General features: G+C 33.7%; 1 pseudogene; it reads right to left on the bottom strand.

Moving 5' to 3' along the window:
• Positions 1–8870: 8870 nt before the first annotated feature.
• On the bottom strand, positions 8871–15279 carry LOC116419515 (annotated as a pseudogene).
• Between the last annotated feature and the right edge of the window lie 454 nt (positions 15280–15733).

Raw genomic sequence — 15733 nt, 5'->3', positions numbered from 1 at the left:
TCAAAAAAATATAAAGGAAAATTGCCTTGATATCCTAGAAAAAGAAGTCAAAATAGAATTTGAAAGAACCTATTTATCATCAACTGAGAGATTTCAAAATGAAAACTCCCAGGAACATTACAGTCATATTTCAGAGCTCTCAAGTCAAGGAAAAAATACTGTAAGCAGCTAGAAAGGAATAATTCAAATATTGTGAAGCTGTATCAACTTCCATATTAAAGAGTTAAGAAGACTTGGAATATGATTTTCTATAAAGCAAAGGAGTTAAAATTACAACCAAAAATCATCCACCTGGAAAAACTGAGCATAAAACTTCAGGGGGAAAAATACTATATTTAATGAAACAGGATTTTCCAACATTCCTAATTATAAGACCAGAGCTGAACAAAAAATAGATTTTCAAATACAAGATTTAAAGGAAACATAAAAAAGTAAGAAAGAGAAAATAAGATTTTCAATAAGGTTAAACTCCTTATATTTATATACAACAAGATGGTATTTGTAACTCTTATTATTATTTGGAAATGATATTATTTGTGTTTCAAATTTTTCTCTCTTCCTTCCCCTATCCCCTTCTTTAGACAGCAAGCAATCTAATATATGTTAAACACGTACAATTCTTCTACACATATTTCTTTTTTTTATTATTATAGCTTTTTATTTACAAGATATATGCATGGGTAGTTTTTCAGCATTATTATTATAAGGACATTTAGAAGATATGTATATAGACAGAGGGTTCAATATACTATTTATAACTTTAGAAACTTAATTATTATAATGGCAATTAAGAGTATATATAGGCAGAGGGTGCAGGTAAAAGATAACTTTGATAAAATGATATCCCCCAAAGCAAAATAAAAGGGAGAAAAAGAAGATTGCCCTAGGAAAAGAAGAACAGGAGAGATAGAATGAGGCAAATTTCTTCATATAAAAGAAGCATGAAAGAACTATTGTAATGGAGAAGAAGATGGGAAAATGTGGTGCAAAGCTTGAATCTTTCACAGAATTTACTAAAAGAAAGAATAATATATTCAGTGGGCTATAGAAATCCAATTTATCATATATAGAAGCAAAAAGAGACAAGGTTAAGAGAAGGGGAGACACTGATAAAAGGGAGGTTGCATTAGAAAGGTGGTGATCAAAAATAAAACAATTATAAGAAAGGACAGAGTGAAAATAAGAGAAAGGATAAAAAAGGGGGAAAAAGAGAACAGAAGGAAATACACAGTTTACATAACTTAAATATGATTGAGATAAAGTTACCCATGAAACAGAAGCAGACAAAAGAATGAATTCAAACCCATAATCCTGCTATATGTTGTTTAAAAAAAACATATTTGAAGCACACTTGAAAATATACATGCAAGGTAAAGGATGGAGCTAAAGCAGAATCTATTATGCTTCAGCTGAAGCCAAAAAAGCAGGGGCATAGACAAAAGAATGAATTCAAACCTATAATCCTGCTATATATTGTTTGCAAAAACATATTTGAGACACACTTGAAAATATACACGCAAGGTAAAGGATGGAGCTAAAGCAGAATCTATTGTGCTTCAGCTGAAGCCAAAAAAGCAGGGGCATCAGTCATGATCTCAGACAAAGCAAAAGCAAAATTAGATCCAATTAAAAGAGATAAAGAAGGAAAGTATATTTTGTTGAAAGGTATCAAAAACAATAAACAATAAATAATCAATATTGAACAGAAATGTATCAAATTGTGAAGCATCTACATTTTTGAAGGAGTTGAATGAGTTACAAGAAGAAATTGACAATAAAACCATACTAGTGGGGAAATCTCAATTTTCACCTTTCAGAACTAGATACAACTCTCAAAAAACAAAGAAAAAATTTAAAGAAGTGAGTGGCGTTTTGGAAAAGTGAACTATGACTGGAGGAAATGAAGTGAAATAGAACAAAATATTTTTTTTTTCTCAGCAGTAAAACACCTTGCCAAAACTCATCTTGTTTTAGGATAAAAAAACTGTCAACACTCAATGCAGAAAAGAAATAGAGTAGATTAGTCCTTTCCAGTTCATAATGTAATAAAAATTACATTTGAAAAAGGACATTTCAAAGATATGTTAAAATCGAAAAATTAATCAGAAAATAATAATAATCTAATACTTAAAAAGTAAGTTAAAGGACAAATCATAAAAACAAGAATAAAAACAATGAGACAACCTAACAATTTAAGGGATGCAGCCAAAGTACTATTTAGGGAAAAATTTATATAGAACTATAAAATGTATGTCCTCAAGTGAATACCAAATTGAAAATTTCTGAAAATCAAGAGAGAGATTAATAAAATTCAAAGTAAGAAAACCATGAAATAATAAATGAAGCTATTTAAAAAACAATAAAATATACAAACCATTGGTGAATTTGATTTAAAAAAAGGAAAGAAGAAAACCAAATTACCAGTATCAAAAACAAAATGATTGAATTAGCCACAAGTGAAGAAATTAAGACACTTATTTGGAGCTATTTTACTTAATTATATGTCAAGAATTTGACAATTTAAATGAAATATATGAATACTTACAAAAAGATAAATTGCCCAGATTAACTGAAGAGGAAGTAAAGTATTTAAATGATCCAAATCTGAGAAAAAGAAGTTGAAGTCATCAATGAACTTCCTAGATGGCAGGTAGTCCCATACATGTTAAATATGTTAAAGTATATGTTAAATACAATATATGTATACATATTTACACAGTTATTTTGTTGCACAGGAAAGATCAGATTTAGAAAGAAGGTAAAAACAACTTGAGAAGGAAAAAAAACAAAAATGAAGCACACATTAGCAGAAAGAATGGAAATGTTATGTTGTGGTCCTTACTCATTTCCCAGTGTTCTTTCTCTGGGTGTAGTTGGTTCTGTTCATTACAGATCAATTGGAACTGATGTTGCAGTGTATAATAATCTCCTGGTTCTGCTCATTTTACTCAGCATAAGTTCACGTATGTCTCTCCAAGCCTCTCTGTATTCATCCTGCTGGTCATTTCTTCTAGAGCAATAATATTTCATAACATTCATATACCACAATTTATTCAGCCATTTCTCCAGTTGGTGGGCATCCCTTCAATTTCCATTTTCTAGCCACTACACAAAAAGGGCTGCCACAAATATTTTTGCACATATGGGTCTCTTTCCTTATCTCTTTGGGATATAAGCCCAGTAGTAACACTGGTGGATCAAAGGGTATGCACAGTTTGATAACTTTTTGAGTATAGTTCCAAATTGCTCTCCAGAATGGTTGGATCCATTCACAACTTCACCAACTTCACCAACAATCAGTGTCCCAGTTTTCCCACATCCCCTCCAACATTCATCATGATCTTTTCCTGTCATCTTAGCCAATCTGACAGGTCTGTAGTGGTATTTCAGACTTGTCTTAATTTGCATTTCTCTGATCAAGAGTGATTTGGAACACTTTCATATGAGTGGAAATAATTTCTATTTCATTATCTGAAAATTGTTCATATTCTTTGACCATTTATCAATTGGAGAATGGCTTGATTTCTTATAGAGTGCTTTTTTTTTTAAAAAAAAAACTTCAACTGAAGTATAATAAATTCTGTACCAGCCCTTTATCTTTACTCTGTACGTGTCTCTCTGTGTAAAGTGTGTTTCCTGTAAACAACATGTTGTAGGATTCTGTTTTTTAATCCACTATGATGTTTGCTTCTATTTTATGGGAGAGTTCATCTCATTCATATTAACAGTCATGATTATCATTTCCCTCCATCCTATTTTCTTCTCTGTATATACTTTTGTTCTCTCTTTCCACCATGTCCTTGGTCTTGTGGTTTTTTTTGCCTACTCCATCCACTACCTTATCTTCTACCAACCTTTCCCACCTTCTCTTACCTTTTCCCCTAGTGTTTTTGCCTTTGATGCTATCCCATTCCTTCCTTTTCTTTTTCTCTTTATCCTCCTACTTCTTTATAGGATTAAATAAATTACTATACCCAATTGAATGATTAAATTATTCCCTCTTAGAGCCAAAAACTTATGAAATCAAGTTTCAGACAATGCTAATCCCCCCTTTCCCCTCAATTGTATTAGTTCTTTGGAGCCTCTTGGTATGAACTAATTATCCCATAATACCTTTCCTTTTCTCTTTTTCTAGTATAGACCTTTTCCCACTCCTTAATGTCTTTTTCTTTGAAATCATCACAACAGAGTCCATTTACAATCACACCCTCAAATCCATGTGATGCCTCCCTCTGTCTGCCCCAGTATCAGATACAATTCTCAAGTCTTTACAGATATTGCTTTCCCATTTAGAGATATAAACAATTTAACCTAAAATATATATCTATATCTATTTCTTTTGTTTACCTTTCTATGGTTCTGGTTTGTTGATTAAAATTTCTGTTTAATTCTGGCTTTTTCAACATAAATAATTGAAAGTCTCTTCATTGAAGTTCCATCTTCTCCTCTGAAAGATGATGTTGAATTTCACTGGGTAGTTAATTCTTGGTTGTAACCCTAGGTCATTTGCCTTCTCGAATAAGGTATTGCAGGTTCTCCTTTCCTTTATCATAGAAGCTGCCAGATCTTGGGTAATTTTGACTGTTGCTCCTTGATATTTAAATTGTTTTTGTCTGGCAGATTACAATATTCTTTTCTCGAGATTATAGTTCTGGAGTTTTACAATTATGTCCTTTGGGGTTTTTCTTATGGTATTTCTTTCCAGAGGTGATTGATAGATTCTTTCAATGAGTATTTCCCCCTCTATTTGAAGAATATTGGGGCAGTTTTCCTTAATTAACTCTTGTAGAATGCCATCTAGGCTCTTTTTTTCTTTTTTTGCTTATGACCTTCAGGTAAGCCAATAATTTAAAAATTATGTCTTTTTATCTATTTTCCATATGACTGTTTTGCCAATAAAGCATTTCACATTTTCTTTCATATTTCATTCTTTTTAGTTTGTTTTACTGATTCTTACTGTCTCACAAAGTCATTAGCTTCCATTTGCTCTGTTCTAATTTTTAATGTGGGATTTTCTTCAGTTATCTTTTGTATCTCTTTTTCCATTTGATTAAACTACTGTTTAAGTAGTTGTTTTCTTTAGACAATTTTTCCTTTTTTTCCAAATTGTTGAATCATTAATTCATGCTTGTTATTTCTTTTCTCAGTTTTTCTTCTACCTTTCTTATTTGCCTTTTAAGGATTTTTTAAAGCTTTTCCAAGAAGTCTCTTGGGGGCAAAGACCAATTTATTTCACTCTTTGAGTCTGAGTTTGGGTTTTGGTCTATCCTGTCACCATAATAGTTTTCTATGTTCTAGATACTTTTCTGTTTGTTGCTCATTTTCTTTCTTTCTTTTTTTTTTTTTTTTTTTTTTTTTTGGTATTTCCTTTTTTTTTTAAAAAAATTTTAAGGTGCAGCTCTGCTCCTGAGATAAATGTGATGCTGTCCCATGCTTCCAATTCAGCTTTGCACCTTGGCTTTGAGCACAGGGGCCCTTTGTGTTTGTAGGGGGTAGTTTTGCCTGCTCTACTAAGGAAACAGTGTGGTTTCTCAGAGTTTGTCTTCTGAGCTAGGACTGGACTGCTTCTTTACTGAGCTAGGACTAAGGGTCTTAGTTGCTGATTTTGTGTGATTAAGATCCTTTCACCAGCTTTCCCAGACTCTATGTGACCTAGGCTGAACACCCTAGTGAGACTGACCTTCATTGAAATTTTTTCAGTCCATTTTGAGCTGGAGAAAGGTTTATTCTGTCAGACTCTGTTCAGAGGCTTGCTCTCATGTGGTTTTCAAGGGAAACTGGGAGAAGTTGAGCAGCTTCCTGACTTTACTGTGCCATTTTGGCTCCATGATGTCCAACATCTTGTCTTCTGTCAGGAAGCACCTAATGGGCTTTGAGCTCTTTTTGTTCTCTTAATCTTATCTTTTAGGTTTCAAATACAAGATTAGTTCACAAACTGTCTTGATCTCAAGAACTGTTTTTCAGTATTTCAGACTCACCAATAACTCATAGCTGGGTGAAGTGATCACTTTGAGTTATACTTACTACAAAGATTTTTGCACATTATGTTACACAAAGAGTGTAGAACTCTTTGATTTATTCTCTAGTGAAAGAGATTCCAGTCTCCAGCTCTTAATAACCTTGTTATTGGACAGGAATCAAGAAGTTATTTTGTTGTTTGTTCAGTCATGCCCAAATGCCCATGATCCCATTTAGGGTTTTCTTGGCAAACATCCTGGAATGGTTTTCCATTTCCTTTACCAGATCATTTTACATGTAAGGAAATTAAGGTAAATGGGAATAAATAACTTGCCCAGGATCACATAAGTAGTAAGTATATGAAGCTGAATTTGAACTCATAAAGATGAGTCTTCCTGATTTCAAGTTGAGTGCTCTATTCATGGTTCTAAATTCTGCCCTTTTCTGAAACATGATCTTTTCTTTTTTCTTAATTTCATTTCACTAAGGTACATACATATTAAAGAGACTCCAGGATAGTCCCTGGATTATAGGAGGTGTATATTAACATTAAGTTATTTAGAGAGACATTTGACAGTCAGAAAATCTGGATTCCAATTCTTGCTTTGCCATTAACAAGATCTCTGATCATGCCTCAATTATTTCTCCTTAATGAGACTGAGTTTCTGTCCTATTAAAATGAAATGTTTTTAAGGCAATGTTTAAGTTCCTTTCAGCCCTAAAATTTTCTTGACTGTGGTTTGTCTACATCTTATACCTAGTCTATTATTTGTACAATTTTCTTGGTAGGTTATTTGTTCAATATTCCATTCTTATGCCAGTGTCTAATGAGAGAGAATTTCATATAAATCAGAACTGAAAATTGTATTATAAAATTCCAAAAAATTGTGAAGTTTATTTTTCTTTAATCAGTTTATATATTTTGTCAGGATTTCTTTCTTTCTTTTTTTAACCTTTAACTGCTCCCCTCCCCCATTTTTAAATAATAGGTTTTATGTTCAAAATACATGCAAATAGTTTTCAACATTCACTGTGCAAAACCTTGTGTTCCAAATTTTTCTCCCTCCCTTCCCCCATCTTCTCCCTTAGACAGCAAGAAATTCAATATATGTTAAACATGTTAAATATATTTCCACATTTATCATACTGTGTAAGAAAAATGAGACCAAAAAGAGAAAAAAAGGAGAAAAAAAAAGAAATAGCAAGTAAACAGCAACAAAGAAGGTGATGAAATTATATTGTGATCTATATTCAGTCCCAATAGTTCTCTTTTTGAATGCAGACTACTCTCTCTACCATAAGTCTATTGGAATTGTCCTGAATCACCTCATTGTTGAAAAGAGCATATCCATCAGAACTGATCATATAATTTTGTTGTTGCTGTGTACAATGTTCTCTTGGTTCTATTCACTTCACTTAGCATCAGTTCATGTAAGTCTCTTCAGATCTTTCTGAAATCATCCTGCTGATCATTTCTTATAGAACAATAAAATTCCATCACATTCATATATTATAACTTATTCTGCCATTTCCCAACTGATGGGCATTCAGTCAGTTTCCAGTTCTTTTCCAATACAAAAAGGGCTACTACAAAGATTTTTGCATATGTGGGTTCTTTCCTATTTTTTATGATCGATTTGGGAAACAGGCTCAATAGAGACACTGCTGGCTCAAAGGTCTTTCTGTTGCTTCTGTACTAACAATTAGAATTAGGATTCAAATCTAGACATCCTGTATCACAGTTTGATAGTTTTTTTTGGCATATTTACAAATTGCTCTATGGTTGCATTAGTTCACAACTACACCAACAATGTATTAGTTATGGTGTTCTCTTCTTTAAAATATAATATATAATAGTTCTCTGTGGGAGTAGGTTTCTTGGGGAGGTTTTCTGGAGGCAGCCTTAGTTTTGGTTCAGAGTAATAATTACTCCAAATGCAGCCAGGTGTTAAAAGTTCAGATCTTTTATTGTTTCCTCCAAAATAACCCTGTTAGTTTTCTTGGTGGTCTATCTCTCTGCTTGGTTCCAAGAGCTCCCTCCAGATGTCTCCAAATCCAAAGGTTTGTCCTTTAGCCTCCAGCCAGCACAAAGGTGGAAAATGGAATGAATCTCTTGTCTCCTTGCCTGGGGCTGGGCAGCTTTCTGGAGAACCTTTCAGACCAGCCTTGGTCTCAGTGGGGGAAGTGCAGGAGGCCAGCCACCATGATGGTATGAGATGAAGTGAATGAATCTGACTCCACCTCCGAGAGTGGGCTTGTGGGCTTCCTCCCAGAGTCCTCCTGTGTCTGTCCCAGAGTGCCTCTGTGTCTGCCCAGAGTGCCCTTTGGCCCTAAGAGCTTCTTGCTTATATGAGCTCTCTAAAGGTGTGAATACAAGCATTGTTTCTATCAGTTCCACTTAGTACCTTGTTTCAAGTTCTGGCCCATAACATCTCCTTGTAGGATCAGATCAATCATACTGAACCATGATAAATTAGATAATTATTGTCTCTATCAATCCTAATGACTTAACAGTTTGTAAGGATTCCAACAATTAGTGTCCCAGTTTTCCCACATTGCCTACAATATTTATCAGTATCTTTTCCTGTCATCTTAGTCAATCTGAAATGTGGTACCTCAGAGTTGTTTTAATTTGCATTTCTCTGATCAATAGTGATTTAGAGCATTTTCCCATATGATTAGAATTTGTTTTAATATCTTGTTCTGAAAATTGTTTGCTCATATCCTTTGACCACTTATCAACTGGAAGATGACTTGATTTTTTTTTTTTTTGTCTTTAACTCTTTAATTAAAACAAATGTCACTTTTTTTCAGAAATGAAAAAAATTATGTTGAATATTTAGTTTTAGGGCAAAAACTTTAGAGTAGACATCCTAAGATCTGAGTGCTATTCTATCCCTGTGAAGCTGGTATTATCTCATGGGAAAGCAAAAGGATAATTTTTCCAACTCCATACTTCAGTTTAGTTTTGTTTGCTGAACAAGGAGAGAGGGAACTGTGATTTACATAATGTAGATAGATGTTAACTTAATTTTTTGTTAAAATATAAATTTATGGGGATGTTTGAATTCTATATGTTGAGAGAATCTAAAACAAAGAAGGTATAAAGGAAAATCTGATGGCTGATGTTTGAATTCTATATATTGAGAGAATCTAAAACAAAGAAGGTATAAAGGAAAATCTGATGGCTGATTCAGGTGCATTCTGATAGACATAAAATGGAAAAAAAATATCAGAAGAGGTCTGAGTTTTTTTGTGTCCTTGATCTTTATAGAAGCTTCATGAAGCCTATGAATCCCTTCTTAGAATAGTTTTTTCAAATGGGTAAAACATAGGATTATATATGAAATAGATTATACAGGGATGCAATTATCAAAACTTTCAAAGAAAGGCTTTTGATTTAGAAGACTTTGAGTATACTTAGTGGACTCTCTGAAGGAGCTGAGGAAGGATATGAACAAGAATTTCTTGATGTGAAAAGACACAAGTCTTTTTTTTTTAATGTTACACATCTTTTACTGGTGACAAGGTATGAGGGAAGGAAATGGGAAAAAAAAAAAACATTTGTTAAGTGCCTACTTTGAGTCACACATTTGCTAAGAACTTTATAAATATTATCTCATTTCATGATGGGGGAATGCTCACATTGAGGAGGTCAGAGATCCCACTGATAGCATTGAAATACTGAAATATTTACTTGAGTCAGAGGATACCTAGGTTTGAATCCTAATTCTAATTGTTAGTACAGAAGCAACAGAAAGTCATTTAATCTCTCAGAATCAGTTTCAGTCTATGTAAAGTTGGATAATCCTTACATTACTATCTTTATAAAGTTATTTTGTTGATTTTCTAAAATGTCTAAGTGCTGTGTAAACAAAAACTCTTATTTTCTTGTAAAAACAATGCCATATGATTGGAAGTACCAATATTAGATCTGACAATTTTATATTTTATGAGAAAAATCATGATGTCTATAAATGTGGTCTAAGCTAATTAATTATAAGAAATTATGTCATATGACCTGGATTTTAAAGCTCTAAGAAAATTTAAGAGTAAATATTATTCAGTCTACTCACTTTATGGATGAGGAAATTTTGTGAAATTCCTGGGGTAACCGATCCAGTTCTCAACCATAGAACCTTAAAAATTTCAATGAAAACTTTTGAGTTGCTCTGTATATGGCAATTTCTTATTGGATTGTGATTTTAATTTTGTTATGGGATGAGGTTATATTAATTACTCTAATTAGGATTTTAGAGGCATCATAGCCTAATGGTTAGAGTGCTAGTCTTGTATAACCTCTGTCCCAAAAATTTTTAGTATGGGACTTTTTCCTTATTGGTAGTGATGAAGACCTTGACATAAAAGGGTTGGGGGAGATTTAGTTAGAAGAGAGTCCTATCTTTGCCAGTCTTTTTTGGGATTCTTCAAGGATATTTTTCTTCTGAACTCTTCAAGGGACATTTTTGTTTGAGATTCTTCCATGTATACTTTTCTGATTTGTGTTTTGCTATGATTTGCTAATCATGATATGCATTCATTGTGGAACAGGTTTTTGGTGGGAGAAGTGTCAAGCCTTGGACATAAAGCTTGGGGTCCATTTTCCCCCAAATAATGACAAAGAGATCAGAAGATCAATCAAACTTAGTCATATCTGCTAGACTATCAATGGTTAATGGATCAGATAGATATAATTATAGCCCAGGATTCTCTCTGATGAAAACAGAATTGCCTTTTGCTCCAAATTTTTGGTTTACTTCCTAGCAGGAATTAAAGTCTCTTTTGGAGAAGGTAGGAAGAGGAGACTAGAAATGTCAATTCTGTTTTTCTTTGAGCCACACAACAAAAGAAGGTAGGCCACATGAGGCACACTTTTTCTACATTTAGATTCAAGAAGAATCAACAGGTTCAAAATACTGACTTTGATACTTAATAACAATATAATGCTAGGCAAATCACTTCAAAGTTTTGTACCTCAGAAAATTCTTGGATATTACCTTCTGAGTCAGAGACAAGTTGTCATATATCTCTTGCATTAGGAGTTTACTATAATGACAAAATAGCTCTTTTTTTCTTTTCACATGATCTTGATTGTAGAAATTTGTTAACTGTGTACATGCAATTAACAGAAAATAATAAAGAAATAGAAGAATGATTTTTAAATGAGAAAAATACAAAGATATTATTGTAAAAAGGTCATGAAATTAATAGTGAAGATATACTTCTCATTTTCTTCTGTGATGCCCTAAAATGCAAGAATTGGTTGTCTCATCCAAAATTAAATAGTTAGCTTTTGTTTGGAGGTTTTTTAATATATTTCTGACAAATTATACTTTTTGCTTGGTCTAAACACATGAAGAGTGTGTGTGTGTGTGTGTGTGTGTGTGTGTGTGTGAAAGAAAGACAAAAAAAAGAAAGCAGAAAGAGAGACAGAGGGAGAGGGAGAGGGAGAGGAAGAGGGAAAAGGAAAGGTAGAGGGAATAGGGAGAGGAAGAGGAAGTAAGGAGAGGGTAAGGGAGAGGAAGAGGGAGAACAAAAGGGAGAGGGAGTAGGGAGAGGGAGAGGGAGAAGGAAAGAGAGAGGATGTAGGGAGAGGGAGAGGGAGAGGGGAAGTAAAAAAGAATGGGACAGAGACAGAGAGACCACAGTGTTATCCCATTACCCGAAAGATCTCTAAATGGTCATTGCTAAAGATCAAAGACATGGAGCTGCAGAGAGAAGTCAAAGATGTTGAGAAAGGAGAGAAATTTTTTCTGATGCAGCTGTTTTCCCTTTTAAATTGCAGAGGACTTTTGAAGAGAATTTACTTCATATCTTTAGAGAAATTGAATGACATGTGAAGAGAAATTAATTGCCATTAAAATGAGAATTTGAAGTAAACTTTGACATGATTTTTTGGTGCAAATTATTATTACATTTAAATTAAAATTAATTTAAATAATAAAATAAAAATAAATAATATTTATTATAAATTCATACATTAATTCTTCATATTCATTAATTTTAACAATATGCTTAAACATAAGATAAGATATTGTACTAGTATTTAACAGAATATCTGGCACATAGTAGACATGTAATAAATGTTTACCAATTGATTAATATTGAGAAATAAAGATAATTACTATTTTGATTTATTTAATAACTCATATTCCATGGACTTCAATGGAGAGTCAAGATAACTAATAATAAAGATTCCAATTTGATGAAGAAAATATCAAAACAAATTTTTGGATTTCACCAGAACTTGGGCTGGTCATTTAAAAAATAAAACAAAACAAGTGCCTCAGATCCATAATACTGGATATTAATGAAAGATTATGATTTATATTCAAGCTGGAACTTGAGTAGAGTTTGATTACAACATGGAAATTATATGAGAGAGATGGAGTTCCAAGAAAATAGGGTTTGAGTTCAAGTATGGAGAAATTTCCATTGCAAAATCACAGAAATAAGAAATGTTATGTTGTATATATGGAACAGGACAGATTAACATAGAGTGTATGAAAGAGAGCACGGTTTCCTAAATAGGAAAAGAAGCTTGGGGAAAGTTGCAAAAGACATTAAATCCTATATAATTTTATATTTACTCCAAGGAGTGACTGAAAATTATGGAATTTTTTTGAGTAAAGAAGTGACATAGATTTGAAATAAAAGGGAAAATAACTTGATATCACTGTGTGAAGTGTAGTTTAGTGGAAAGAACTTGAGTCAGGGAGGCCAATTAGAAGGAATTTACAACTTCTGGTTAGAATGTCAGTATAGTATGGAAAGATCTAGTGTTCTTTATGATCAACAACAAAGCAAATGATAACATAGTATATTAAATGTCATTTTTCTCTCCTACAGAGGTATTTTTTATTATGTAATTGCTATGGCATTAGTTGTCAAAGCTGTAGCAGACTTTTAAAATTTTCTAGAGTCCAGATCTTCATGACACTGGAAAGAGGGAAAAAGATTTAGGATATGGAACTGGTTTTTATAATGAGGCTATAAATTTAATCAGCTGGCTCAGTCTCATTTTCAATGGCATAGTGGTAAGAGGGGAGAAGTTGCTGAGTGAATGCAAAGTAAATATCACTTCAAACTGTTGTATTTTGGGTGTCTTAGACTATAAAGTTATCTGAAATTGTCTTATCTTTGGTGCATAATATCTGGTTTAGAGAGATTTGAGAGATCATAGGGATCAAAGAAATTAGTTCTCTATCTTGATCTCATGATTTTAAGATTATCTCCCCAACCCCACTAAGTTCAATTACATTTGACTCAAAGAAGGATTTCTATCCACATTCAGCATCCCAACCAAATAAGAAAAGATATTAGTCGGTCTATCTATCTAGATCCGTGATTAAACAGTTTGCAGAAATACCAGAAGAGAAACTTCTCCTACCAATGGGATTTATACCTGAGAGTGTTGCCTGATGCACTGAGGTTAAAAGTCTCAGGTCATACAGCCAGGATGTGTCAGAGCAAAACTATAAAGTATTTAGTCAGAAATCCATATCCTACCCACGTTGGGAAATTCTCTCAACCAAGAGGAATGGGATTTCTTGAGATAGTTATCTATCAGTGAGAGTTCAAATAACAGGGGATCAAAGAAAGGGAGCCAAAATGTAAGCAAAGTAATGTATTAGCATGCTAAAGAGGATTCCTCACTGGTAGCAACTTTAGCACAATTTAATTTTGATAACGTTTTAGTTCTATTTAGAATATACAGTCAATCAGCAATATTCTGTAGCAATTCATTACAGATAACAAACCTTTTCACAGGAGAGAGAGGGCTAGAAAAAAAAGAGGAATAAGCCAAAGGAAAAAGGAGTTTCCTAGGGAATATTTACTACTTAGCTGGCATGGTTTGTTTTTGCATGGGAAAGAGCATGAGAAAACATTTCTTATTTAGATCAAGCACAAGACTCAGGAAGTTCTGAGTATAGATCTGGTCTCAACTCTGGTCAGCTATGTGACACTGGACACTCCTTTCTCATTTGAATTTCCTCATTTGAAAAATAGGAAGAATAATAATTGCATCTATTTCTCAGGGCTAATGTAAGAATAGAATGAGATAATATTTATAAAATGCGTTAAAAGCCTTGAAGCACTGTATAAATGATAGTTATTTTTGTTGTTGTCTTTATGCAATTAATAAGTTCAGGGCATAACAATTACTGTTTTGAAAGAAACCTGGCTATAACATTGTCTTCATTCAAGTAGACTTGTGGAGGGACAATTGCTGGCTGGGAGGAGAATCTTTGTATAAAAGTAGCTCACAGATACAAAATCAACATCTATCATATGGTTCAAGATAGTAAAGACAAAAAACTTAGAGAAAACCCTTTTTGCCCCATAACATACTTTTCAGAGCTTCTTTGACATCTTTGTTTCTTAGAGAATAAATCAAAGGGTTTAACATTGGAGTAACAATGGTGTAACACAGAGAGGCCACTTTACCCAGCTCTGGGTTACTGGCAGGTGTGAGATACATAAAAGAAACAGTCCCATAGAGCAAACTCACAACCATCAGATGAGACCCACAGGTGGAGAATGCTTTCATTTGTCCTTCAGTGGAACGGATCTTCAGGATAGTAGATATGATATAGATGTAGGACACCATGATGACCATTATTGTGGGCAAAATAATGATGGCAGACAAAGAATATGACACCACCTTGTTAATAAAGACATTAGAACATGAGATCTTCTGTATTGGGCGGATGTCACAGTAAAAAAGGTCAATAACATGAGATGCACAGAAGGACATAGTAAAGGTAATGCTTACTTGAAGGATGGAACTGATACAGCCACAAAAGTAAGATCCTGCAACCAGTTGGATGCAGAGGCTTCTTGACATACGGGCAGAATACAGGAGTGGGGAGCAGATGGCTATGAAGCGATCATAGGCCATAGCTGCCAACAGAAAGCCCTCAGTCACAATAAAGAGAGCAAAGAAGAAGAGCTGGGCCACACAGCCTGCAAAGGAGATGGTCTTATTCTCTGAGAGAAAGTTGGCTATGGCTTTGGGTGCCACAGCAGAGGAGTAGGAAAGATCAATAAAAGAGAGATTGCCTAGGAAGAAATACATTGGTGTGTTCAGTCGGGAAGCAGTCAGGATGAGGACAATCATACCAATGTTCCCCAGAAGGACCATGCTATAGGTAAGCAGAAATATGAAGAAAAGGAGGATTTGAAGCTCTGGGCAGACCTGGAAGCCTATGAGAATGAATTGATTCACTTCTGAGTGGTTGCTTATTCCCCTGTCACCCATGGTAGAGATCTGCTGAGAGACAAGATCAAGAAATGAATTCTCATTTTTGATCCTGACATTATTACCACTGACAAACATTCATTTGATACCACTAAATACCTGTGAAACATCTCATTTAATTTGCAACATAGTTTAGATAGATTTATATACTGTGCATCATTACATTAGGGGATGGAGCATGCTCAGCTTTGCTATTCCTGGTGACATTTCAAGAGAATATGCAGATAGTCTTTGCTGGACTCTAGTCACTTATATGCTTGTGAATATTTAGAAACTGGATGGGAGATAAGATTACCGTTCTCTGACCTATCTTATTCTCTAGATATCACTCTTCAATACTCACACTTTGAAGCCAGAAAGGAAATTAGAGAGAACAAAAACTACTTTGTACATTTTTTGAATCATTTACTCTTCTACCTTAGTATCTGATCAGGGGACTGTTCAATATCTCTTTTTGCAAGCTCCTGAGTCATGAATTCATGGAAACAGATCTCACAACACTTCTAAAGGATT

The sequence above is a fragment of the Sarcophilus harrisii genome, chromosome 5 (genome assembly GCF_902635505.1).
Source record: "Sarcophilus harrisii chromosome 5, mSarHar1.11, whole genome shotgun sequence".
Classification (NCBI taxonomy): Eukaryota; Metazoa; Chordata; class Mammalia; order Dasyuromorphia; family Dasyuridae; genus Sarcophilus; species Sarcophilus harrisii.
Note: the sequence above shows the minus strand (reverse complement) of the source record. Positions and strands in the feature narration are given on the sequence as shown.